We start from the raw sequence: 25518 nt of genomic DNA on the forward strand, positions 1-25518 counted from the left end.
TTCTATTATATTTTTTAGTGTTCTAATATTGAAAATTAGTGAACTTGATGGTGACAACAGCACGAAGAAAAAGGAGAGGCAACATAAAATGAAAGGAAAGGAAGATAATTTCCAGAAATTTCCACAAACAACTAATACTTGGGAGGCATAAGATATTGGGATGTCGTCCATTCCTTCATCTGCAGGCAGAATTACACTCAAACTATTCCAGTGAGATGAAAGAACATGACCATGGAGTGAATTGCGTCTCCTCAAAATTCCTATGTTGAAGTCCCTGTTCCCAATGTGACTCCAGGAGGGAGGGCCTTTCTGGAAGTAACTAGGGTTAAATGAGGTCAGAGGAGCATGGCCCTGATCTGATACAATTACTGTCCTTATAGAAAGAGACACCAGAGAGCACACACTCTCTCTCTCACCACGTAAGGACACAGTGAGAAAGTGGCCGTCCGCAAGCCAGGAAGAGAGCTCTCTCCAGAACTCAACCCTGCCAGAGTTTGACCTGGGACTTTTCGGCTCCAGAACTGTGAGAAGATAAAATCTGCTTTTTAATCCACCCAGTGTATGATATTTTGTTATGGCAGCCCAAGCTGACGGATACAAACATGTTTTGTTTTAGAATTAACCCCCTAAAACTGGAACTCCTCCCTAGTCCCTCATTAGCACCAACAGCCATAGGACTGTTTGGATGTAAACAAAGTAAAGGGTTAGCAAAGAGGTGAGGGGTCTCCCAGAGCAACTTAAGAGGTCTTTATTAATCACAGAAACCCCACCCTCCAGAGGTAGTTTTAGCGAGCATTAGGAACTCCTCAAAATTCGGTGAAGATGGAGGTGGAGATAAATTGGAAAGGTTGAGTGAAGCTTTGTGTAGAGTTTCTTGTGTGTATAGGAACTTACAAAGATGTGATGTTTGGAAGACATTCTAATCGTTAAACGTGAAGTCAAGAAAGAAAATCATTCTCTCCTACAAACATATAATTTGTTACTCCAGGAAATGAAAGGTCATGGTTAAATGGGCCAGAGGTTTGAGCCAGTGATGCAATTCATTTGTCCACTCATTCGTTCATCAACAAATATTTATGGAGCCTTACTGTGTACAGGCCCTGTTCTCTGGTCAGATCAGAACGCCACTCTCAGATTCCCCAACTTCCATCATCATTACCTATTGAATAGTAGACATTGTTTTTGTTGCTCTTCTTGGTTTTTGGAATGTTCTATTGGTCAGGGCTTTGACAAACTTTTGTGTATGACCTCCCACCCCTCACAATCTTCAGTATCAGGGTGAGGGGTCCAGCAGTATTTTCTCAGCCTAATCTTGGAGAAGGTCTATATTTATTTCATAACTTCAGGGAATATTTTCCTAACCAGTCCAGATGGAGAGTCCCAGCTGGGCCTTTCTGTGCAACTGATTATTAGCTTTATTAAAACTTCCACTTATGAATCTGCAACATTTGTGATCTTCTTCTCCCAGATGGGGTCATTCCACTATGCCCATTACTCGGACAGAAGAACCATATTTTCTTACACAAATGCTGCTCTCTGTGGAGGCAAGAGGGAAGAAGCAGGAAAGGAATACCAGTTCACAGAAGCTGTAGATCACAGAAGCCCAGCAGTGCCTTGAAAGTTGGAAGAAAAGATTAAAGGCCACTCCTAATCATGACAGTGACATTGCTATAAAAACATTGGTATATCCATCCTTTCCCAGCCCTTCAATGTCTTGGGCTATGGAGACTGTCTTAAGGAGCTTGTGTTGATTTCAAAGCTTTCTCTGGAAGCCTAAGCCCTTCTTAACAGTTCTTTATTAGCTAAAAAGCAGAGTTGGATGTTGAAACTCCATTTCTCAGACATTTTATAAAACTGATGTTAAGAAGATTTAAGCTGAAATATTGGCACCATCATTCTTTTCTTCCTCATCTGCCACCCTGCTTGATCCTTCAACCAACAGACCTTCATGCTGCGTGCTCAGAATGGGACTGATTTTAATGAATTTCAGCACCAGGGAGTCATTTTCTGAAGTTACCTGAGAATAACCCCCAACCCAACTCCTGAGAAAAATCAGTAAAATGCTCAAGAGAGCCATTATGCTATGGCTTCCTGTCACTCTGCCCTCACAAACACCTTTTAGCCTACAATCTTTTTAAAAAAGTAAGCATTTACTGTTCCTTTTCCCTCTAGGCAATCTGGGCAGAATTTACTTATTCCATTTGGTTAGGTTTTCATGTCTCCTTTCCTCTAAGTGGCTCAGTGATCAGTACAGGTTGATTTATAAGAGGAAGAAGACACTTTTAGGAATATTTACCTTGAGGGTCTAATACTGAAAATTGAAAGAGAAAGTATGAGTCATAAGAAATGGAAGAGAGGAGAGAAAGAGGCATGAGGGAAAGAAAGGAGGGGATCAGAAGAAATAAACCACTGGAATTTAGAGATCAGAGGGTGACTTGAAAGAACATGGAGTCCTTGCCTTCAGGAAGACTTTCATTTAAATCATTCCAGCCAGAGGAGAGGGTCTTCCTGTTTCCTAAGATCCCTGGAAGACCCAGCACTGTTCTCCGGTCCAGATCCCAAGACTGTCTCTTCCTGGCTAGCCCATCTGTCCTATGCCATCAGACAAAACCCAGGCCCTCTGTCCTTGTCTCTATGGGAATCAGCAATAATTGGTCATTCCCTACTCTTCACACATGGGAAGAGACCTTGTTTGAAATAGGTGCTGATCGTCTTATGATCCTACAATCAAATCAAAAGAAAAAGTGTCTGGTTTCCTTAGTAAGCTGGGTAAAATAAGAGCATCTCTCATTCAAGAGGAAGATTTTTTTTCTTTTGGTGGAGGTTGTGGCTAGGAGGAACCTGATGGAATTTTGTTGTCTCCCTTTTGAGAAGAGGAGTCCAGAGCCTTTGTCAAAGATGTAGGATAAAAGGCTCAGAGCTCTACCAGCAAACCAAAGACAATTTTGGTGGGGAGACACCAAGGGAAGCTGGTGTTCTGGGAATTGTTACAGAGGAAACTAACACCTGTCTTTTGTGGAGTATCCCAGAAGAGATGTCCTCATGCTGGGGAGAGATCCACAGGCAGTCCTGAGCATGGCGGGAGTCAAGAGTCTTTCTCTAAGTCTAAAGCAGATGACATTTAGATAACCAAAGCCCACAACTGTTATGTATAATGAATTTCTACTTAACACACTTTTGTATCTCAAACTATGAGATAAATAACTTATTAACATGACTTCTAAGAAAAGGGGAAGGCAAGTAATGTATGGCAAAGCCTGGGAGAATGAATTTTTCTTAAAAGCTGCCTTTTCCAGACACTTGATGCTGTCCTACAGAGATGTACTAAACACAATCTCATCTTTCTTTAACAGTTTTGAGGTGTTGCTATATGAGCTATTTACCCGTGTTGCATTATAATGTGAACTGTTGGTTGTGCCACAGTGATTGGAAAGATGTGCAGTCCATTCCCAGGCAGAAAACACTCTCAGTATTAGCCAATCTTGAACACACATTCGGTGCAGAGGATTGTGCAAAAGCATTAATTTGCTTTCTCCATCAATCACCTTTCAGTCATAACAGTGACCACCTCAGATGAGAGTCCAGGAGTTTCTCCCCTTCCTTACCTTCCTCTTCAATTCCAACTCCCTTTGGTTTTTCTACCCCTGTCCTGCCCCTAGGATCCCCTCTTCATTTCAAAGGGGGCAAATATACTTGATAGAAAGTAGAAAAAATTCCTTCAAATACATCTTCATGACAGATCAATGCTGCCTTGCTAATGTTTATCACTTTTCCTAGGTAACTTAAATGCATTCTGATGCGGAAAACAACCCCTTTGGACTTACCAAGGCTCCTTTCTTGTTGGTGGAAGAACCTGGGAGTGGATGGGAGGGAAGATCCTGTCCTGCCACCATTTGACACTGTCAGCTCTTTGCTGTCCATGGATGCTAAGTGTGATATGCATGTGGGTGGCCAAAGAGGCCAAGATGGGATACTTCATTCTCTCCTGAACATTCTGAACAGGTCATGATGACCCTTGGACTAGATGTTACCTGAAGTGTCCATCCTTTTGTGAAAGCAGTCCGTTTCCTCCAGCTGTGAATGAAGTAGATCTGGCCACTGTCATTAACTGTTCATTGTTGACTTTCTAAGTATTTGTCCAGCACTGTCCTAACTGCTGTGGGTATCATTTAGATGTGGGGGTGGTGTGGGTGTGGGAGGTGGTGGTAAGGCTACCAAGGAACTCAACTTGTAGTAACAGACATGAAGATGGCCATATGGAAACAATAATGAAAATACAAATGCATTTTGTATGTAAATAATTTTAACTTGTGTGGTGTAGGGTAAAAGTGAAACAGCCAGGCAGATAGGGCTAGTGAGGGAAGGAGAGATTCGGCTGGGCCTTGCAGGATGGCTGCATTCTCTCTAGGAGAAGCAGGGTGCGAGGGAAAAACTGGAGCAGCCATCGGAAGGTAGGGAGGCCAGAATGAGCATGCGCATAGGAGGCTAAGACAGAAGTAGGGTACACGAGGAGCTGGGGGAGGTTAGACAGGCGAGATGGGGCCAGATTTCACCTAACACCGGAAGCCAGAGAGAGGACAGACTAGAGTCTTTAAGCCCATGTTTCTCAAATCTGAAGCTACTCATAAATATGGATCATCTTCCTGGAAATTCAGTGTCACATAAATATTTGGGGGTAAATTATTCTTTAACTGGTGTGCTAAAACAAACATGGATATATTTTGGAGTAGAATATAAAACTGGCATGGCTTTATTAATAAAATATGCGTATTTAAAGAAATTTGGGCTTGTTGGAGGTCACTTGGATGACACCTTCACATCCCCAGGTCCTCTCCTCCAGGTGGCGGATATTGATGGGATAGTTTGAGAATTTCCTTAGGCAATAGGAAGTGAAACCTCATTGCCTGAAGCTGTGCCCTGTGCTTGAAGCATCGTTTATGCCACTCTGAGCATCTTCTGGTCCCACTCCAGGAGCTGATCTGACATCTTGGACCAGTGGAGCAAAGTGATTACGTGTCACATTCACAGTGGCCCATGCCAAAGCACTGTTGCTTCCTGTCAAGGGGTAAGACATTTGTGTAGTCCTTTGTAGGTTGATTTGCTGTCATTCTTTCAACAGCCCTAGAAATAGTTATTATTACCTTGATTTACAAATGAGGAAATCATGTGTGGCAGGTATTGTGTACATGTTCGATGGGCTCTTGCAGGAAGACTTCTAAGTTAGGACATGGCTCCTGGCAGGCAGGGGGTCCAACAGTCATATTCGACTGTGCAGACCTGCATTCTGGACAGGTGCTTCATGCCACATGTGATCTGCCAGCGTCAGGGAGGGCATGCCGACCTTCTTAATTCAGTTCTCCCTCTCCTGTCAATTGGTGCCTTGCTGGACAATAGTTAACAGCGGCTCTCGGCTCCACATTTCTTATGAAGAATTTAACTGAGGCAAAACAGAATTCAGGTGGGCAATTTAGTCTTGCAAATCTCTGTCTGTCTGTCTGTCTCTGTCTTTCTCTTTCTCTCTCTCGCAGGTTATTTACAACTCTGGCTCATTAATAAATATAATCATGATTTGAACCAACAGCATCACCCGCTTTTATTTAGCAGAGTATTTTAAATTGTAAGATATTCCTTACTGTCTTCAAATCTCATGAAGCCCTGTCTATTTTAATACTAACTTTCTGAAGACTCATTAGTAATTAATGAAATCATTAAGAATGGCTCATGGTGACTGACACCTTCCTGGCAACCACAATCCCCTCTTGTACTTAGTGGAAATGTCACTGGCTCCACAGGTTTGCTTTGGGGGGTGGAGTGGGTGGGTGGAGTGGAAGGGGATTGGATACATAAAGTTTCACAACAGCCATCAGCCAGAACAGAAAGCCGTGAGTGTGATCCTCCAAGTTTCTCTACTTAGGAAGCTGTGCTGGGAGAAGTTGTCTGAAAAACCTTTCATTCACCCAATGCTGGTTTTAAGAAATCCTGCTAATACCGTGTTTTCACTAAAATGGCATTGTGTGGCTCAAAGGAATTAGCAAAGATGTAGTGTTGAAAGTCACTCATTTTTTTTCTCTTGTTTTCACACATTTCATTCTTTCTTGGCATTGCCGATATTTATTCTCCTCTTCTCCTTTTTAGGAACAGAATTTGGCATAAATAAATGATAACTGAGAAAATGGTATAAACAGAAGAGTAAACAGGGTTTCTCCGGTCTCCTACTGTAGGGCAGGCTAATTTATTGTAGCACGTGGTCACCCACAAGAAAGACGGTAGTTCCAGCCGCTCCTATTTAATTTGTGTTTTAATAAAGAAACCCACATTCTTTCCTTAATTACTGAAAGTGGAACATGAACCCCCAAAAGCCTTTCAGACTGCTAATGCACTGACACTGTTAAATCAAAATGGACTGCTTTGCCAGGGTACTGCCCGCAAAATGGAATTCGGTCCATTTCATACCCCAATGAATTTAAATTGTACGGCGCTGATATTTAATACCAATGCAAGTACCAGTGGAATCTGCATACTTAATATGCATTCTCCCACTCTCAGAATTAAGCAGTTGATCTATGGGACACAAAGGGATCATCCTTCTCTCAAAGAGAATATTTTATCACCAGGCAGTTTAAAAGGCACTGACATAAACAACTGTTTGCAGCGCGCTCTCCCTCTCATCTTCAAAAGGCAAAAAGTACACGGAAGGACATGCTGTTTTAGACAAAGCATTTTAGAAAATCACTTGAAATATTTTCCTTTTCCTTTGAGGATGACTGAACCTTTGATAGGTGCTCAAGAGAGTTCTTATAATTTAGTTTATTTCTCTTACTTTTTTAGAGGGAGGCAAACAGACAGTGGGAAGGCACAAAGCTGAAGCCTCCTTTCTCTTGGAAGTGGAAACCTTACTGCTGAAATCATAAAAGTGTTATTTATGGTTTTTACACCATGACTGAACATGCCAGATTTTTCTGGGACAGTGTCAATTTTAAATGAATAGCTAAGTTTAATTTCATCACCAAACCTTTGTAAGAATTTCATCTAGACAAATGAATGAAATAGAAAACAAATATTTTGCTACATCCCTTGTCCCAGTTTTTGCTTCTTAAAATACGGTCACTCTCCTTTTAGCCATGCTGATATTTGGGAAACTGTTATGGAAATGACTTAATTTTTTGAGGTATTTGCCTCACGAATAAAATGCGCATCGCACATCTTCTCATTTCCTTCAAGTGCTAGAGGGAGGATGGAGGCATTGGGCGAAGAGCTGCCTCATTTCCAGAGAGAAAACAGAGGCATTGAGAGTTTGGTGGGACTTCCCAGCCTCAGCAGTAACAGTGTTTGGTCCTGAATTTTTACATCCTGACTCCAGTGTGGGCCCCCTTCCAGCCCTGCCCCACCAGAGGGGCAATCGCAGCAGAACGATGATTCCCTGAGGCTCAGAAGCGTGCACACTTTGTGTTTTGAATTGAGTTTTATTAGTCAGCCCACTCATTGAGTGCTAGGTGCTGTCTGTGGAATTATAAAGATATATATGATCCTGGCTCTGTCCTTTCAGAGCTTGCGATGCATTTAGGGAAGCCAGGCATGTAGGCATGAAGCGGAAGCTCACTGGACAAGGCAGGGGGAACATCGGCTTCTGAGGATGCAGATGGTGATAAGGATTGCAGTTGTTCAAGGCCGTGGGGGAGGAGAGCTGGACCCACAGCCTGGACTCAGAGATGTGCAGATCCCAGGGGGCAAAGGTGAAGGGGTAGTTTCTAACTAATCTGAAACTTGAGATCCAAAGTGCTTTCTTTAAAAGACCCTCCTTAAATCCTTTTTTTTGCCTCATAAAAAATTCAACTATCAAACGATGTCCTTTCCATATGGTGAAAAAATACATTAAGGGGATAAAGAGGTCAAAACTTGTGCTTTACAATTCCTTGTTGAGCAAGAAAAAGTATTTAAGCTGTTCCCACCCCTTGATGGGGTCCTTCTCTCTTGCTTGCTTTGGCTGATGATGTAAGTGCAAGCAGTAACGGAAGCCCGGTCAGAATAAGCAAACTGATGGAGCGTTGGAGGCGAGGCTTGGAGCAGAATTGTTAGCTATGGAATGCCTGTCTCTCTGGACCTCCCCGTGTACACAGTGAGGAGTCCCAGACTTTCATTGACTTTAAGAACAGCTCTTCTGGGACTCTGAATAGGGGTGCAAAGGGAAATTGTCTTCTCAGGTTGGCGGCTGACGTGGACCATGACAGAAAGAACTGATGGATAAACGCCAGTGAAGGTGCGTAACATGTCCCCCCACACAATCTAAAATGACCTTCACGTGCCCTCCAAAACGTCACTATATTCCTTCAGCCCTTACCTTGCTCTGCCTCCCAGAGTCTGTCTGACACTGGCAGAAACCCCGCCGTTATATTTCTCTCTGCCCTCAGAAACATTTACCAGTTGGGGGAAAAATAAGGCCAGGAAATTGTTGCTATGGGCTCTGTTTTGTGGAAGTTAAAATGCTGGAGCAAGAATCTGATTGCTTGATAGCTCCATCTCCCTCTCTCTCTCCCCACCATCTCTTCTCGCACTCTCCCTCACCCCCCCCCCCCCCCCACTTGTTCTACTCTCCCCTCCTCCCTCCACTAGACTTCCAGTCCTGCCCCCACACCGGGCCGGAGGAGAGCCTTACAGGTTGTCAATGAAATATGGAATTATTTCCTTTGATGGCTTAGATAATAGTAGGAGCCAAGGCAATGAGTGAGGTCGGCTGAAACCAATGCAGTCCTGCCCGGGACTGGAGAGCCAATCGCAAGAGCAGAGGGCGGGGCGTCGGCGCCAGCAGATAATTGCTAAGTGCCTCGCTAGCACAGTTGGTCGGAGCTGCTGAAAGGTCTGGCCGCAGAGACAGGAACGCGTAATCCTCAGCGTGCTCGGTCCCGACAGCATCCTTCCACGGCTCGGCAGAGCCGCGAGCCTCCGGGCACCAGCCCCTCTGCTCCGCGGAAAAGGTACTACTCCTGCCTGCGTCCCGGGGGGTGCTGCTCTTGCTGTTCCATTCTCAGTGGCTTGCGGTTTAGCATATGTAGAGGGATTGCAGAAAGAAAAGTTTAGGGAACGAAATGTGGCAAAGGTGGGAAATCACCGTCTTTTGTTGGGAGGAAAACGAGCTGACAATTTGGAAAACTTCTGCGCTGTGTGGAACTGGGTTTGTTTACTACTCTGTCAATTAGCTGCGCTAAGGTCTGTGGAAATAGGTCTGGTCTTGGGCTAGGGTGCCTGCAGGGTTGGGGTGTAGATTCAGGTTGTTGGGTGAAAGGAGTTGGACCCCCGGATGTGCTGTTGCCTGGCGGACCCACCGTGGGGAGGCTGATTCTGAGCAGCGGGATTGGTTGGCTGGGATTTCCGCTGTAGAATCTGCCCCCTTTTCATCACCTTAACCTGCCTTCCTCCAACTACTGTGACCTTTAACTTGAGTCCTTCCTCGAACTTCTGTCTCCTTCTCCCTCCTACCCCTTGCCCACACTGTCTCAGTCCATTTTATTTGTTGGAAGGAGAAATGTCCTGGGGTGTGGGTGACTGCCCTGCTTGACCTGATGGACATCTGCATGTCACACAACTTGATGAGAAACCAACAAAACAGTTCTCAGAGGAAAAGAACTCAATTGATTAGCTCCCGAAAACTCTGGAAGACTTTCCAGGCTTGGTGCGTACTGAAATAAAGGGGACAGACCTACAGTTTATCCCGTGTGAAGGTTACCCCCCTACCAGAGAAGGGCTGTCCAGCGCTGAGAAGCCAGCAGCTCTGGGAGGTGGAGGCTGGTGGGAGAGGCAGACCCTCAGGGCTGGGTCTGCCCATGCGCTCAGGTGAGTCTGTCACCAGGAGGGTGCTGGAGCCACCAGCCACACTGCTTGTGATGCCTGCTCTTCAAGTAAAAAGCTCGCCACGGCAGGCAGCTGGTTCAGCCTTGTAGCAGCCTTCGGCATTCTCAATTGTGGGACCTCTAGGACCTCACTTGCTCTGAGACCCAAGTTTGGAGCTCAGGAAAACTCTTTTTTGGGAGCTTCTGAGCTTCTGTCCACAGGAGAGGTGGGCCTCCTAGGAAGCAGGTCTCCATCGAGGAGAGGGGATGTGCTTGGTGTTGAACTTCCTTCCTGCTTTCAGGCAGACAGCTCCTAGTTGAGTGCCCCACACTCGAGTGACTTCCAGGTATGTCCTCCGACCTGCTGGACGCTCTGCAGCTGCCAGGCCTGGGACAATCTTCCAAGTCCCTAAGGCTCTGGGGAATTCAGGTGAAATTCCTCATGCTGCTATCTGTCTTAGACCTGAAGCTGAGGAGCTCTCTTCCAGTCCTGGCAAGAAGTGAACGTTCTGGGAGGCATGCTCCAGCGGCACCTAGATCCGCTGACGCCCTCCTGCCGAGGCGCAGGTGACAGCCTCCATTCTCTGGCTCCACAAATCACTTTCACTTTTTAATTCTTATTTTCTCTAACTGCCACAGCAGGTCCTCCTCCTTCTCCTTTAGGCAGCTATTTTGGGTGGGAGCTGTTATTGTTGAAGCTCTACTCACAATGGTTAAAAAAACAGCTGCCTCCTTTTTTTTTTTTGGTCAGGACACAGTCAGCTTTCTCTTCTGCACATGTTGTCTGACAGCAGAGAAAACAAACTTGCAGCCCCCAAATTACCACCTTTGTGTTCAGGAGCCTGGAGTGGACACCGGGTTTTGATTGGCTGCTGAGCATATCAGGCCCCGGACCTCCTCCTCTGTGGTCTGTCTAGAGCGTGTGACCCCCAAGGGAGCCCAGGAGAGGCGGCGCCCAGCAGCTGGGGGCTTTGGAATGAGGGCACCTTGATCTTCACGAAGGCAGTAATAAAACGAGAAAGTGCTCTCGAATTCGAGGGGTGTCTAGAACCAGGAGCAGGTAGCAAAACTGGGGGTCTCTTCAACAGATGTTGAGCTGCTAGATTTCTATCATGATAGAGGACATTAAAAGTAAGGCTTTTAAAGAGGCTCCTGAATGGTGACTCATGCAGAGAGAGGGAAGTGGCAGGGCGGGGGAGGGGCGAGGGAAGCTGGAAAGTACAAGTGGGACACAGCGGAGCTCTTGCCTCTCCTCCCGCTCCCTCCTCCTCGTTCCTCTTCCTTGTAGTTCCCCATTTGGAACAGAGATCATTAAAATAACAACTTGAGACTAAAAAAAGCATAATAGGAGCTGAAGAATAACTGATGAAATGCAAAACACCATCATTGTGACTTCACCTTCGATGGGGCATGACACCCAGGATCCAGCCCCCCGCTGTGGCTGTGATGTGATCCAGTTAGGATCATTTAATTGCTGGTGTTAGGCTGATTGGTTCCTTGAGAAGCCCGGTGCCTGTTTGTGTATAGAGGGACTGATCGGTTCTCAGGAAATCAAATTTGTTGCTTGTCATTTCATCAAACACAGTAGCTTTAGCCAGGACCCTCGATAGGCACCATCCATGGATCTGGCATTTTCTCCTCTTCCCAGTTGGCCAACTAGGATCTCTCTCTTTCAACCACTGCGCTGTGAGGGGGTTGCCTCTTTCTGCTTTCACGAGCCGGGGTGATTTCCCTGGCAGGTGACAGGCCTTCCTTACTTACCTGTGCCCCTTCCTGTTGTCCTTCCCATCATAAACACATCAGGAAATAATCTCTGCCAATCTGCATTGATTTTGTCATTTTGTGCAGATTTTGCTGTTAAAGAAAACTGTCCCCAGAAATAGGCTTGAAAGCCTATTAACATTTTTATCAGAGAAGAGCCTTTTAGTCTTCTATTTTAAAATTTAATTGTGATTTTGGGGAAATCAAATAAGCACGTTTATTGTGTTAGGTGTTGCTGTTGAAATGTCTTCTTTTTCTTTGGTGGATGTGTGACCTCCCCGGTTATCCTGGGGGGAGCATGTGTGTGTGTGTCTGGAGGTCTGAAATGGTCTGGAGCATCCCCTGAAAGGTGAAGAGGTTGGAGCACGATGCTTCTGTTTGTTCAAGACGGGGTGAAGCTGTTTTGAAATCTAAGCTCTGCAATGTATTCAGCACGCTCTTTCCCCGCTTCCTTCTTCATTTAGGGAAGGTCGCAGCCGAAATTATTAGTGAGTACTTCACCTGACTCACTTTTCCTTACACTCACACGCCCCCTCTTCCCTCCCCGTTAGGGAGATATTTCACATCGAAGCAGGTCCCTGAATCTGATATGTGCCTCACTTTCTTTCTTCCCTTCTGGTTCTTTCTTCCTGTCACTTAAGGGCACTCTAGAGGTTGAGATTTAATTGAGGACACCCTACTCACCTCACATCTGAGACAGTTAACCGGGGGCCAGTCAGGAATCCTGGGAAGCACAAGGAGTTGGCGTTTGGGGGCAATGAGGTCATCCTCACGCCAGGTTCCGTGTTGCGCAGACCTCACGAGGGTACCTGGGTGGTGCAGCCGCCCTGCGTGAGGCAGGCAGGCAGATGCGTCTGAGCACGAGCCTCTTAGAAGCACAGGGGTTCCCACCAGGCGCAGCCCTCACCATTCTGCCGTCCTGAGGCACATCCACCCTCAGCCTCCACACACAAGACTGACCTCGGAAACCTTAGCGAGCAGTGAAATTTGTCCGTCATTATCCCAGTTTCTTTGTTCTTTGTTTTCTTCTCACCCCTAAATCTCTCTAGCAAGAGTTGGAAAGGACTAAATCCACTTTAGGTGGGAACAGTTGAGAGTGTCACCATTACAGAGGTCTCTGAGTTCTTCATGGAAACCAAAGCTGTTCCTGGCAGAGTTTCAGATATCTGCTAGTGGGATTGGAAGGGTCGAGATCGAGTTTGCATAGGGAATGTCTTCGCAATTGTGGCTCTTTGCTTTTTAGTTAAGGCTGGTCCTGCTCTTACCCACGTCGAGGACATGCTGCAGCCACTCAGGGCGTTGTGCTGGCGATATTTGGGGTCTAGCACTGGAGCGTGGTCCCTCTGACCTCGTGCGCTGCATTTACTTGCCCTTTCTGACTTCCAGTTCCCTGGTCGTAAAGCCAGGCGGTTGGACTATGTTCTCATTGATCCCTTTTTGCTCTGACCTTCTCTCTGGATTTTGCTGCCGGAGTCCAAGATCCGGCAGGGGTGATACAGCTCAGAAGGCTGCGGAGCTTGCAGAGCACCCTCCAGTGCGGCCACAGGGCTCAGTGATGCTTTCAGGGCTGGAATCCATGAAGGCAGGTCGGAAGGAATGGTGGATGTTACACCAGAAGAAAAACAGGCTGAGGGGTGATGTAATAACTGATTTTGGTTTAGGAGGGGATGTTATATGGAGGATTGCGACCAGCTGTTCTCCGTCTCCAGTAAGGATTGAACGAGAGAAAATAGACAGAAATTGCAGCAGATGGACTTAGATTAGGTATGAGGAAGAATTTTCCATCAGCAAGAGTTGTTAAAAAGGGAAGGTTGTGGAGCCCCTGTGATGATCTTTAGGAAATGGATAGGCAGGAGATTCAGCTGGAGGAGGAGGCAGAGAGCTGTGAGATGGCGAAAGGCAGGGGCTGCCTAGTCTTGGGATCCTGGCCCTTTCCTGGTGAGGGTCCTTTTTTATTCCTCTGAAACCTCACCTTTGCTCTGAGGCTATCAAAGTGGCTGAGAATTAAAGTCCTTGGGACGAGTGGGAAAGGAGTGCAGCCAAGCCCCCTGCCCTCCTGGGCTCTGTCTTGACTGGCAGGTCCCGTCTTCTGCTTGAGGATCTCTCATCATGTCTACTCCTTCCTTTCCAGACAAGGCAAATGAGGCCCAGAGAGGTAACAGGCCTTGGTGTCGTCACACAGTGACCTGATGGCAGAGCAGGGACCAGAATCCAGGTCCTCCGTCTTGAAAGTCAGTGTTGTTTTCTTTGTGGCTCGTTTTTTTCCTTATTTACAAATTGAATAGACTGTTGGTTTTTCTGGGCTCCTAATTTCTCTCTAACCAAATGGCAGAGACAGAGACACCTGCAGTTAAGCAGTGTTTATTGAGTGATGGTTACTAACGTCGTGGACTCAACTTCAGCTCCCCTGGTTTATACAGCAAACTCTCTAGTTCCCACTCACTGGCTGGGAAGGGGCCAGTGCCTGGCAAGGGTGGCGGAATGCAATCCAGAAACTGGGATGGAAACGGGGCACAGGGTCTAGCCAGGAGGAGCAGGAAGAGATAGGAAAAAAGTAAAAGATTATTTCGTCTGAATCTTACAAAGGTAAGAGACTTTAGATATCCAGCTCATTGGAGAAATGAAAGAGGAAGTCCACAGCATGCACAGGCTCGGGGTAAGACCCTTCATCGGTCACCTGTACAAAACCAAACAGAATTTAGAATTTCATTCAGATTCTCATTTCTGAGAGAAGCTTCTACAACGAGGGGGCTAAAATTCTACATTCCTTCCAGCCAGACTGGATTCATTTCTGGGCAGACGCATCTCCTGGGTGTGCTGGGATCCCCACGGGAGGGGCGTTGGGGGGGCCCGGGGAGGTGTAACTGCAGCTGCGGGGGCGGGCCAGCCCAGGGCCCAGACGCTGGCTCACGGTGCGGCCGGGAGGAGCTGGTGTTGCCGTCCAGCCTGCGGCCTCTGGATGAAATTGAGCCCCACACTCTTGAAAATGAGGCAGAGGCTGTGGAGGGCTTTGTCTTATGGTGGTTTGAGCCATGTAGGAAGCAGGATGAATTGATGCAATGATCACCACAAAATAAATTCATAATTAGCAAGCACATGTTTGTAGTCACTGAGGAAAAGGAAGAAAACACAGTTTGTGCTGGGCCAGCTAGGGGTCAGCAGCAAGTGCCCAGCGGGGAGGGCACGACCCTTCCACACAGGCAGCCTTCTGGCATGTCTCTGTGCTAACAAAGGCATCCTGAGCCATTGTGCCCAGCACTGAGGCAGGCACTGGGGGTCTACCAGAAACAAGATAGGTGTGGTCCTTCTCCTGCGTAACTTCCGTGGAAAGACCATCTGCTCCAGAGGCAGCCGAGGGGATGTCTGTCCAGGGAATGGCTGAGCCACAGCAGGAGAGGCACAGTGGGCACTAGGGCCTGGGCTTCCCAGGCTTGTAAGATGGAGAGAGCTTGGGAAGATGAAGAGGAGAGAGGCGTTGGGATAGCATGAGAAAGGATGCGAAATCCAAGGAATGTGGAGCCTGTCCATAGAAGACGAAGGAGCCCACGACCCACAGAGAGACCCTCCAGAAATACACCAGATGGGCAGGCCAACCCGGGGTGGCCCCAGTCCCAACCCTCCTGCCGGCCATGTCTTTTCCATTCAGAATGACATTCAGCCGACTTCGCGTTTCTGTCCTCAGTTCTGGTGCTACGGACTGCACTAGAATACAATAAGGTGTAGTAAGGATGATAGTAGTATGTTCTGGATGCAGAGCACATGTGCTTATCCTTACTTGGCCTGGTCGGAGGAGGCCTCATGGAGAGAGGAACAGCTAATAGAGACTTGAGAAACAAAAAGGATCCCATCAGGTGGATAAGGGAGGGGTGGGAAGGAGGGCAGCCACCTTTGCAGGACTCAGAAGCATGAACCAGCATAGGGTGTCAGGGCACCATGAGTACTACTTGGGTGTTGCTGCATCTGAGCACACAAGCTGTATTTTGGGGGTGGGAGAAAGGAAGGGTTGTGGGTCCTCCCACATAGGGAGGGATTAGCTGGCCAAACTGAGGAACGAAAGAGTTTTAAGCAGGAAAAGACAGAGTCACATTTGCATTTAGGAAAAATGAGCTGTGCAATGGAGCCTGAGGGTGAGGTTTGGGAGGGGTAAGCCTGGAGTAGAGAGGCTGGTTCTGAAGTAATTTGCTGCCGTCCAGGTGAGAAATGAGGAGGCCTGAAGGAAGGCAATGCAATGGAAGCACTGGAGGGGACAGCATCAAAGGGCCATCCTCTGACTTCGTAAGTTACACTAGATCAGGCAAAAATGAAGAGGAATTATTCATCCCCAGGAGGAGAAGCTGACAGGTGACGAGGAAAGGTCACACTGTTAGACTAAAGAGAGAGCAGTGCCCCCCACTGAAGACAGGATGAGAGCAAATGGGTTTAAGGGACAAGACAGGAAAAGGCTATGAGTTAGACATTAGCATTAACGCCTTAATGGAGGGCATTGTTAAACATGGAGACAGGTCATCAAGGGAGGCCATGGACTAATTCTCTTCTCCACAGAGTATTAAAAAATCAGTCTGTTCCCTGATAGAAAAGCAGGCAAAGGATGTGAATAGATAGTTCACACACAGAGAAAAGAAACAGAAATGTCCAGAAAAATGTGGAAAGTCTCCAACCTCACTAATAATTAAAATATGAAATTAAAAGGAAGACACCATTATCCAACTACCAGTTGAAAATGATAATATCTGGTGTTGTTAAGAGTGCTGGGAAATGGACATTTTCTGAGTTCACTGGTGGGAAGATAATTTGCAAATAGGGGAGACGTCTCTCAAAAATATACCCTTTGAACCAGTAAGCAATTCCGCTTCTAGGAGTTTATCCTAAGGAAATAATCAGAGCTGTGCAAAGTAGTTCTAGTCAAGGATCTTCCTTTCAGCATTACTCATTATAACAAAACATTGTATGGGAGGATGAATTACATCTAAAATGGCTCATCTACAAAATGGAAATCAAGGAAGTTATTCAAATTAGATTGAATCATATATAAGAATATGGGAAAATGCTACTAATGTATATTAAGTAAATAAAAGTTTAAAAGTAAATAGAGTATAAATGCAATTTTGTAAAAAAATAAAACAGATGTATACAGTTGTGAAAAGCGGAATGGAATACAATATATCTAAGTGATACCACTGCTTATTTTCGGGTTTTAGGAAACACATGATTTTTTATTTTGTTAAACTTTTCTGTATTTCCCAAAATTCCTACAGTAAATATATTGTGTTACAATTCGGAAAAACATGCTCTTTAAATCAGTTACTCAAACCACCAACGTTCAAGCAGTGACTAACCACGTAGCGATGTGGCAGGCACGCTGTTGCTCGCTACAAAGCATGACATGGCTGGGCGTCCTCAGGCCATTTGGTGAATCACATGAATGCGCACGGGGAACGCGGCACGTGCTCCCCCGCATTGGTCAGGGCTAAATGTTTGCTTCAGAGGTTGAAGTGGAGGCTCTCTGTGCAGGGAATGGCGACCATGGGCTGTGGCATCCTCGTCCCTTCCTCCCCACCTCATTCTCACCCTCCACACGCATCTCCGGGCCCTGTCACTACAGTGGTCAGACTTACCTTAGCATTTCAGGCTCTGTGTTGTATGCATCGCATACATCTGCTGACTTCACAGGCGGAGAAGTTGAGGCTCTGAGAGGCTGTGACTTGGCCAGAGTCACAGAGCCAGTGCGTGGCAGAACTAGCTCCCAAGGAACTTGGATATCAGAGCCCGCACCCTGTCCAGAGCCAGCTGTCCAGTAGGGTTGTTGAGGATGCTGGCAGATTTCCATCAGGAAGGTGTGGAGCCACCTTCCCCTCCTTCCCAGAAGCCATGCCTTTTGCTTAATTCGCTTATTATTTGAGACCAAAGGGACGCACTGACAGCTGCCGCATTTAGGGGAGGGGCTTTGGGTGCTGGAGGCTCTCCAGAGGCCCCTCTCCCTCTGCCTCCTGACCGAGTCTCTCATTCGTTGCAGCCTTTTTGGAGCATGTTTGCTTGCCGCTGTGGTTTCCTTTGTGGCATAAACCCTGGGCAGCCCGAGAGTCCTGGTCTGGGTAGAAGTCACAGCTGACTGGCTCCATGATGTGAGTCCGGGCCACGTAGGGGCTCTGGGGCGCCTTCCCTCAGCAGGGCAGGTGGCAGCTCTGATGGGCATGTCCTTGGGGCTTTCCTAGGCTTAACTGGGAAAAGTAGCTAGGCCTAGTGGAAGGTAGGGCAGGATGAGGAGCCGTGTGAGCTGAGCCACGTGGCTGGTTGGCTGCTCTATTTATTTTAATAATAATGTGCGTTTGTATGGTGTTTTGTATACACAAGCCTTGGAGGTGGGTGGGGAAGGTGTCATGCCCATTTTGCAGAGGAGGAAATTGATACTTGGGAAGGCGAAGCCACCCGTCTCGGTTTGTAGGGACAGTAGGCAGAAGAGCCAGCATGCAACGAGCCAGATTTTCTGCCTGTAAATACCGCCCCACCTCGTAATCCTTGCTGGCCTTCATGTCCTGGGCGAAGGAGGGTGGGGCATAGCACCCTGTGTGGCCCTGGCAGATCCTTGAAGAGTGAACAGTAGCACAGGAGGTGACTTCTGGTACAGGGTGCATTTACCTGTGTCCTAACGTGAGGCTGGTGTAGGTGCTGAGAAAAGTGGATGTCAGTGAGGGGCAAGTGGTCTCAGGAGCTCATGGAGGCAGAGGTCCTGAACCCTGAGCACGCAAGGATGAGGGTGATTTGGACAGAGGAGGGACATTCTTGGTGTGAGTGGCAGTCTGGAGGCCAAGAGTCATTGTGGGATGTGGGGGTGCTGAGGGGCTGCTAGGCTGGGGTTCCTTGGGTGCCCACCATTCCAGGCTTTACTCTGTTCTCAGAAACCCCTTCTGTTCAATAAGCTGGGACGATGTGGCTGCGAGAGGAGGGGGAGATTGGGAGGAGGGAATGGGTTGAGGGTTGTCATATGGATTCTCTCCCTCACGCTGCCTCTCTTGGTTTTGTTCCTGCTGAAAATGAAGTTGCCCTGTAGGGTTCCAGGAAGACAGAAAGAGATCTGGGTGGTTCCTAGTCTGCCAGCCCTCCCCCCTGCCTGGAACTTAGGGTTTTCAGAATGTGGGAAGAGGAAGGAAAAGTTATGAGACAAAAAGAAAAATGAAAACTATGGGAGCAGAGGGGGGAGTGGGTGGGAACTCAAGAGGGATCTTTGGGATTGAGGGAGCAGCTTACAGCATGTCAAGCAAACCTGAGCATAAACTCTTTCTAAACTGTAGACTTGTATGTGTGATAAGACACAAACAAGAAAGGAAAGAGAGTCTGAAACTACCCTTTAGTTTCAAATTTTTAGGCATTTGGTTATCACCCTCATTTTACAGAGAGGGGACTGAGGCATGGAGGGGTTGGGACTCACCAGGGTCCCACTGCTGGGCCCGGTGCGCTGTCTGCTGTGCCACCCTGTCCATCTCACCTCTTCTGGGTCCAAGCAGGTGACTGTGAGGGCTCTGCGGGAGAGGGAATGAGGCTCCATCTGCCTCCAGGGCAGCCCCTTCTCCATTTCTCCATTCTACCAACTCCTGATTTCTAGGAGGCTCTGCAGAGAGATGCGGGCAGCTGGCAGGCAGCCCCTTGTCACTGGGGACTTGTTTGCTTGTCTATTCTCTGGGACAGGTCAGTGAGGGAGGGAGACTGCTGACTCCAGGGTTGTGAGAGCTTTGAGCTGTCGCCCTGCTCTTTGATTTCTCCATGATGGAAACGACATGCTTCTCTTCCCCATCCTTTAGTTTCCTTGATAGGAACATGAGCTTCTGAAATTTTTGTTCATTTATTCATTGCTCAAAATATTGAGACTCAACAATCACAATCGTAAGCTTTTAGAATACAGGAACGGACAACACTGGCCCAGTCTCCATCTTCTCAGAACTTATAATCTAGTGGGGGGAGGCAGATGGTGAACACATCTGTAAATATGTAGGAGGGCGATGCGTGAAATGGGGAGAAATGAAGCAGAGCAAGGGGTCAGGGGTGTGTGGGGAGGGTGCGTCCAGGGGGGGCCTCAGTAATGAAGTCACACTGGAGCGGAGGCTGAGGGCACTGGAGGCTGGTCCACGTGGATGTTTCGGGGAAGAGCAGTCTGCCCAGGAGAAGCCCGGAGCTGGAGGCACTGGAGGTGTTGAGTGCAGCAGTGAGGCCAGCGTGAGGTCCTCAGACCACTGGGAAGTTCTGAGCAAAGGAGCAGCATAGTCTATGATTTACACAGATCACTCTGGCTGCAGTGCGCGTGGAGAGCACGCTGTGGGAGGGCCAGGTGGAAGCAGGAGCCAGCTTAGGAGGCACTGATCCTGGCGAGAGATGGGGTGGCTTGGATTCGGTTTGTAGCAGTGGAGGAGTGTGGAGTGGTCAGATTCTGGGTATATTTTGAAGGTGGAACCAATGGGGTTTGCCAATGGGTTGAAGGTGGGGTTTGAGAGAAAAAGAGCATTCATGGATGACTTCCAAGGCTTTTGCTATGAAATGGAAAAGTTTGTGGAAGGAGCAAATTGAGGGAGAACAGGAAATGAGGAGTTTGTTTTGAGCTGTTAGACATCTAAATGAAATGTCCACTAGTCAGTTGGGTTATGGGTCTGGAGTTCAGAGAGGAGGTCTATGCCAGAGAAAAATCTTGGGAGTTGTCAGTGTATTGATAGTATTTAAGGTATGGGACCAGAGGAGACCATCTAGAGAGTGAGTGCAGATAGAGAGGAGGTATCAAGGCACAGTTCTGGGAACTCCAATATTTATACATCTTGGGTAAGATTTGGCAAACTTTTTCCCTAAAGAGCCAGATACTAAGTATTTTAGACTTTGTGGGCCATACAGTCATTGCTGCAGTGACTCAGCCTTGCTGTTGTAGCACAAAAGCAGCCCTAGACAACATACAAATGAAGGAGTGTGGCTATGTTCAATAAAACTTTATTTATAAAGACAGACAACTGGGGGCCGGCCCCGTGGCTGAGTCATTAAGTTTGCGCTCTGCATCAGTGGCCCAGGGTTTCGCTGGTTTGGATCCTGGGTGCGGACGTGGCACCGTTCGTCAGGCCATGCTGAGGCGGCATCCCGCATGCCACAACTGGAAGGACCCACAACTAAAAATATACAACTATGTGCTGGGGGGATTTGGGGAGAAAAAGCAAAAAAAAAAAAAAAAAGATTGGCAACAGTTGTTAGCTCGCGTGCCAATCTTTAAAACAGACAACTGGCCTGTGGGCCATGTTTTCTGACTCTGGATCTAGGACATGAAGATGAACCAGCAAAGGAGACTGAGAAGGAGCAGCTCATGAGATAAGAGGCGAACCAACAGAGAATGTTGCCTCAGAAACTAAGTGAAGTAGTTTTCAGAAAGGAGGGCGTGATCAGCTGGGTCGAATGCTGCTGGTGTGTGAAGTAAGATGAGGGTGAGAGTAGAATGTGGCAGCATGGAGGCCATCGGTGAGCTGACGAGAGCACTTGATGGAGTGGAAGGCGAGAGCCTCGTTGGAGTGGGTTGGCGACAGCTCATGTAAACAATTTTATGGGGGAGTGTGCTTGTAAAGGGGTGCAAAGAAATGAAATCTTAACTTTAGGGGCATGTGGGGTCAAAGAAAGTATATTCCCTTAAAATGGGAAAAATAACAGGATGTTTGCGTGCTGATGAACATGATCCAATCGAGAGAGCATGGAGGGGCGTAGGAAGGGGCAGTGAGAACCTCTGGAGCGCTGGCCTTGAGGGAGGGGACTGGAACCCAGTGAACGGCGCAGGGGCAGGCCTGGCCCCAGCTGTGGGGTGGACAGCCAAGGAAGGAAGGGCAGCCCGTGGGCAGGAGGCAGTTGGGTGGGTGGGTGTAGTGGGATGGGTGGGGAGCGGATGGGGACGCCCTCCTGTTGCTTCCAGTTCTCACTGACTAGGAAGTAAGATCAAGAGATGAGATGTGAGAGGCGAGATGAAGTCCCCAGCCCACAGGCTGTGGAGGTGGACGACCCTGAGCACGGGGGGAGGGACGGGAGACGACGACGGAGAGAGGTTCTGAGTCTCTAAATCAAAATTAAAGGTTTCTGCCAATGCTATCACTTGAGCTTTTCACTGTACAAGGGGCCCTGTAAATTCTGGAGAGTTATGACTGAATTAATAAGGTCAAGATGAGGGTGTGGACTGAGAGTCCTCAAAAAATTATCTCAGATTCCTTCAGGCCGGGGCTGCCTACCCATGTGGCTCACGTTTGACTGTATTTCTTTTTAATTGGGATGTAATTGACACATGATATTCGCTTCAGATGTACAACTTAATGATTCCACGTATGTGTCTGTAGCGAAATCATCGCCACCGTCTGTCTAGCTGCCCCTCGCCATGCATAGTTGCAGTTTCTTTTTCGTACAGCTGTAGTTTGAAGGAAGGGAGTTGCTTGCCTGGAGTTACTGGCAGTTCCTCGGAAGTCAGACAGTTGGGGGAGGCACCCAGAGCCCTCTGGCCTGGAGTCCGGGGCAGATCGAGAGGGGCTCCCTGCACTTTTCCTTCTCTTCCTGAAGCTTTCTTTTTGAGACTTCTTATTTGTTTTTTTACATCTTCCTATGAGGCAGAAGGGGAGGGAACGAGAGAAAGATTGCTCTTTCTAATTTTCACCTTAAGCCATTGTCCTGGGGAGAGAAGGGACCTACTCAAGGTCATATGATCTGGATGTGGGGTGGAGCTCATGAGGTGGGGGCTGGAGCCTTCCCGGGTCTTCTTCTCAGATGTCCCTGGAGGAAAGGAGGAGAGACGGGGAAGGGCCCTCCGAGGGCTTCTCCATTCCCTGCAGTCTGGGGATTGGGAACTGCTGCTGTAAACTGTGAGGAACCAGGACCCCTTCTTAGTTCTGGCCAGATGTGCACAGGGAAAGAAGAAGGAAAACAGACCAGGGAACACATGGGGTTCTGGGGAGGAAGGTGACAGGGTTTTGGAAAAGAGAACAGTCTAAGATCACAAACCTGGCAGAAAAGCTGGTTGGATGACTGCCCCCGAGACGGCGCTGGGGGCACTGAGGGTGGCAGCTGTAGCTGGAGGGAGGTGGGGTTTGCTCAGGGAACCTCGGACAGCCAGCAAGGGGCCCCTTTACTCAATGCACTGCCACACCGCTCAGGAAGGGCTGTGGCCTCCTAAGATTTGGGGGGGTGTGGGACAGCCGAGTGGCCCTGGCCCATCAGCTTTTTGGAGAGGGAGCTCTTCTTGGATGGCAAAGGGTCCAACTGCTGTGCTCACTTAGGAAATGAGGTTGTTTGTCGAGGTGATAAAGGCAATAAGGAGCTCGTGGTTCAGGGCTGATCAAGGAAGAGGGCTCACCCGTCTTTTCCCCAAATCTTATTCCTGGTGCTCTTTTTGAGATAAAATAGAAAACATGGAAGCACAGAGGTGCAGGGACCCAGAGCTTGTCAAATCCACTATATCTCCACAGACCTGGCTCGCATAGTTGTTGGGGCTGCTCCAAACCTCAGTTTCCCCGGCTCTCAAATCCCTAATTCTACCCACCTCGTAGGCTTGCTGTAGGGATTAAGGGCAGTATTAGCTGTAAAGTATCCAGCATAGTGCCTGTGATACAGCAAATGCTCAAGGGTCTGTGGGAAGTAATACGAAGTGATGGTTCTGGTGGATGGGCCAGGTTAGTGGGCTGGGGCGAGGAGGAGCCAGGTCATGGATTCCATGCCATTCTGCTGCAGCCAACCCAGAGTGGTTAGGAAAAGGTGAGAATACCAGTTTCCTGGTTTCAGAAGTCAAGCGCTTCCTCCCAGATATTGGTGGTCAAGGTACCAGAGAGGAACAATGTAGCATTGCCACATAGTGCAGTGCCTTCAAAAAATAAATCCTGGGGAGGAGACTCTGAAAGCTGCAAGAACCGTAATATTGAGAGAGATTTAAAGGGAACCAAAATCCCTGCAATGCTTAGAACAGCAGGAACATAGATTTCTCATACTAATCAAGTGATTTGTGGGAAAATCCCATCCATCTCCCTAACCTGAGCTGAATCAAGCGAATGATTGCCGCGAGTTGCAGAGTGAGCTCTGAGGCAGGCACTAGGCTGGCTTATGATCCTGCAGAACTTTTCTGCAGCGTGAATTCCTGGGCCAGCAGGTGACTTCGAAGGAAAGAAACTCCCCCTTCCTTGGCCTCCCCTTCAGCTGTCAGTGAAGGCTCTTTGTCGGGTGGAAGAGTGTTCTCTGACTCGCCAGGCAGAGCTTTCCAGGCTCTCATCCTTTGACAAGATTCCTCCTGTGGAGTCGGGGTGGCACACATTTCCTCAGCCTCTGAGGAGTGACTGGGATGGACAGGTGCTGGCCTGGCTGTGCACTTAAACGTGGCGTTGTCATGGGAGGTGTCTGGTCAGCAGATATTCCTATCTCTGTATGGAGAGAACACAGTCGACTTCTTGCTCTGTCTGCTGCAAGGAAAGGAATGGATGGTCAAGTAGAATGGGTCCTGTGGGAGCTGTGTTTTCAAGCTGATCTATGTTATCTGGGCCCATATGGTTGATCCTAAGTATCAACTTTGACTGTGAACAGATAATTCCCAATCTAGGTTTAGTTAAATTCCAGGGAATTCTGCATGCTCTCAAGAGGGCTTCTGTGAAGCCAGTTTAAACTCTTTTCAACATAGCGGGGAGACACTGTATAACACTAGTGTGTGGGGAGATGAGCGGTTGTTTGGGTTGGGCCGAGGCAAGGAGGAGTGAGGGAGGTGGCGTGTGAATCTTGGTACAAGCGCAGAGTGTCAAAACACCCAAAATGCTGAAGGCTGCTTTTCTACACAGAAAAATAAATTTGCTACAGTTCAAAGGAAGAGAAATACAATGGCTAAAAACACATGGAAAAATGTTTGACTCCATGAATAATGAGCGTATAGAATGGTTAGGAGGATGAGTCTTTGGAATCGGGCTTTGATCCTGGCTCTGAAAGTTGTTGTTGAACCCTGTTCAGGTTACCTGATTGGGCCTCAGTTTCTCCCTCTGTACAGTGAAGATGAGAGGGCCTACCTTACAGGGGTGCTGTGCGCTGGAGAGGCAGGAATTCAAGTCAAGCACCCACCACCAATAACAATGCCAATAATAGCAATAATAAGAATGCTAATTAAAATGGAAATGAGATGCCGGTTTCCAGCTTTAAAATTATTGAAGGTTAAGAATGACATTGCTCAGTGTCACAGAGATTTGGTAGAATGGGATGATGTCCCATTAATGGAACTGTATTGGTGCAACTTTTCTGGAAAGCTTGGCTTTTAAGGATTTCCATACCTTTTTACCCACCTCTAGGATTCTATCCTAAGGAAATAATAAGAAATGTAGGGAAACCCGTGTGTACAAAATTGTTCATGGTAGTGTTATTTATCTTTGTGAAAAATTGGAATCAACTTTCCCAAATGGCAGGGAACTAGTTAAGTAAATTATGGTACGTCCATACGATGGAGCAGTAGGCAGCCATATAAAAATATCTGAAGAATGTTAATGACATGAGCCAATGCTCATGGAGCTGTCCATGAAATATCTCTAAACTGGCTAATGAAAAGGAACTTACGTGCATAAACATGAATGAAATATTCCAAAACGCTAGTAGAGATTCCCTCTGGATGGTGAAATTATGGAAGATTTTTGTTTTACCTCTTTATATTTTTTCTGCTGTTTCCAAATATTTTACAGTGAGTCTTTATTATTTTTTATAATAAAAATTATAGAAGGAGCATGAGACCCAGCGGCCCTGGTTGGGAAGAGCTCTCTGTGGGTCAGGCCTGGGGGGCTCCCTGCAAGCTGGTCGGAAGGCTTTGCATGGATCCTCCTCTTACCTCTCCCTGACCAATATGGAGCAAATATTTTGAGGAAAGAAACAAACGTTTTGGAACAAAGAGGCAGAAGTGTGTGTGTTGTGAAGACAGCGCCAAGCGCAG

At 47.5% G+C, this 25518-nt stretch overlaps 1 protein-coding gene across 3 annotated transcripts in view; it reads left to right on the forward strand.

Annotated features, from left to right (window-relative positions):
• The first annotated feature begins 8627 nt into the window (after positions 1–8627).
• Positions 8628–25518, forward strand: part of ZMAT4 (zinc finger matrin-type 4) — a 321138-nt gene continuing 304247 nt past the window's right edge. The window contains exon 1 of one of the 3 annotated variants that reach the window (XM_001490204.5): positions 8628–8972. The gene's annotated coding sequence lies outside the window, so the exon portion shown is untranslated. Of the gene's footprint in view, positions 8973–13731; positions 13817–25518 lie in introns of those variants that run through there. The other 2 variants (XM_070253545.1, XM_070253544.1) reach the window with 2 other exon arrangements.

Source organism: Equus caballus, chromosome 27 (assembly GCF_041296265.1).
Source record: "Equus caballus isolate H_3958 breed thoroughbred chromosome 27, TB-T2T, whole genome shotgun sequence".
Lineage (NCBI taxonomy): Eukaryota > Metazoa > Chordata > Mammalia > Perissodactyla > Equidae > Equus > Equus caballus.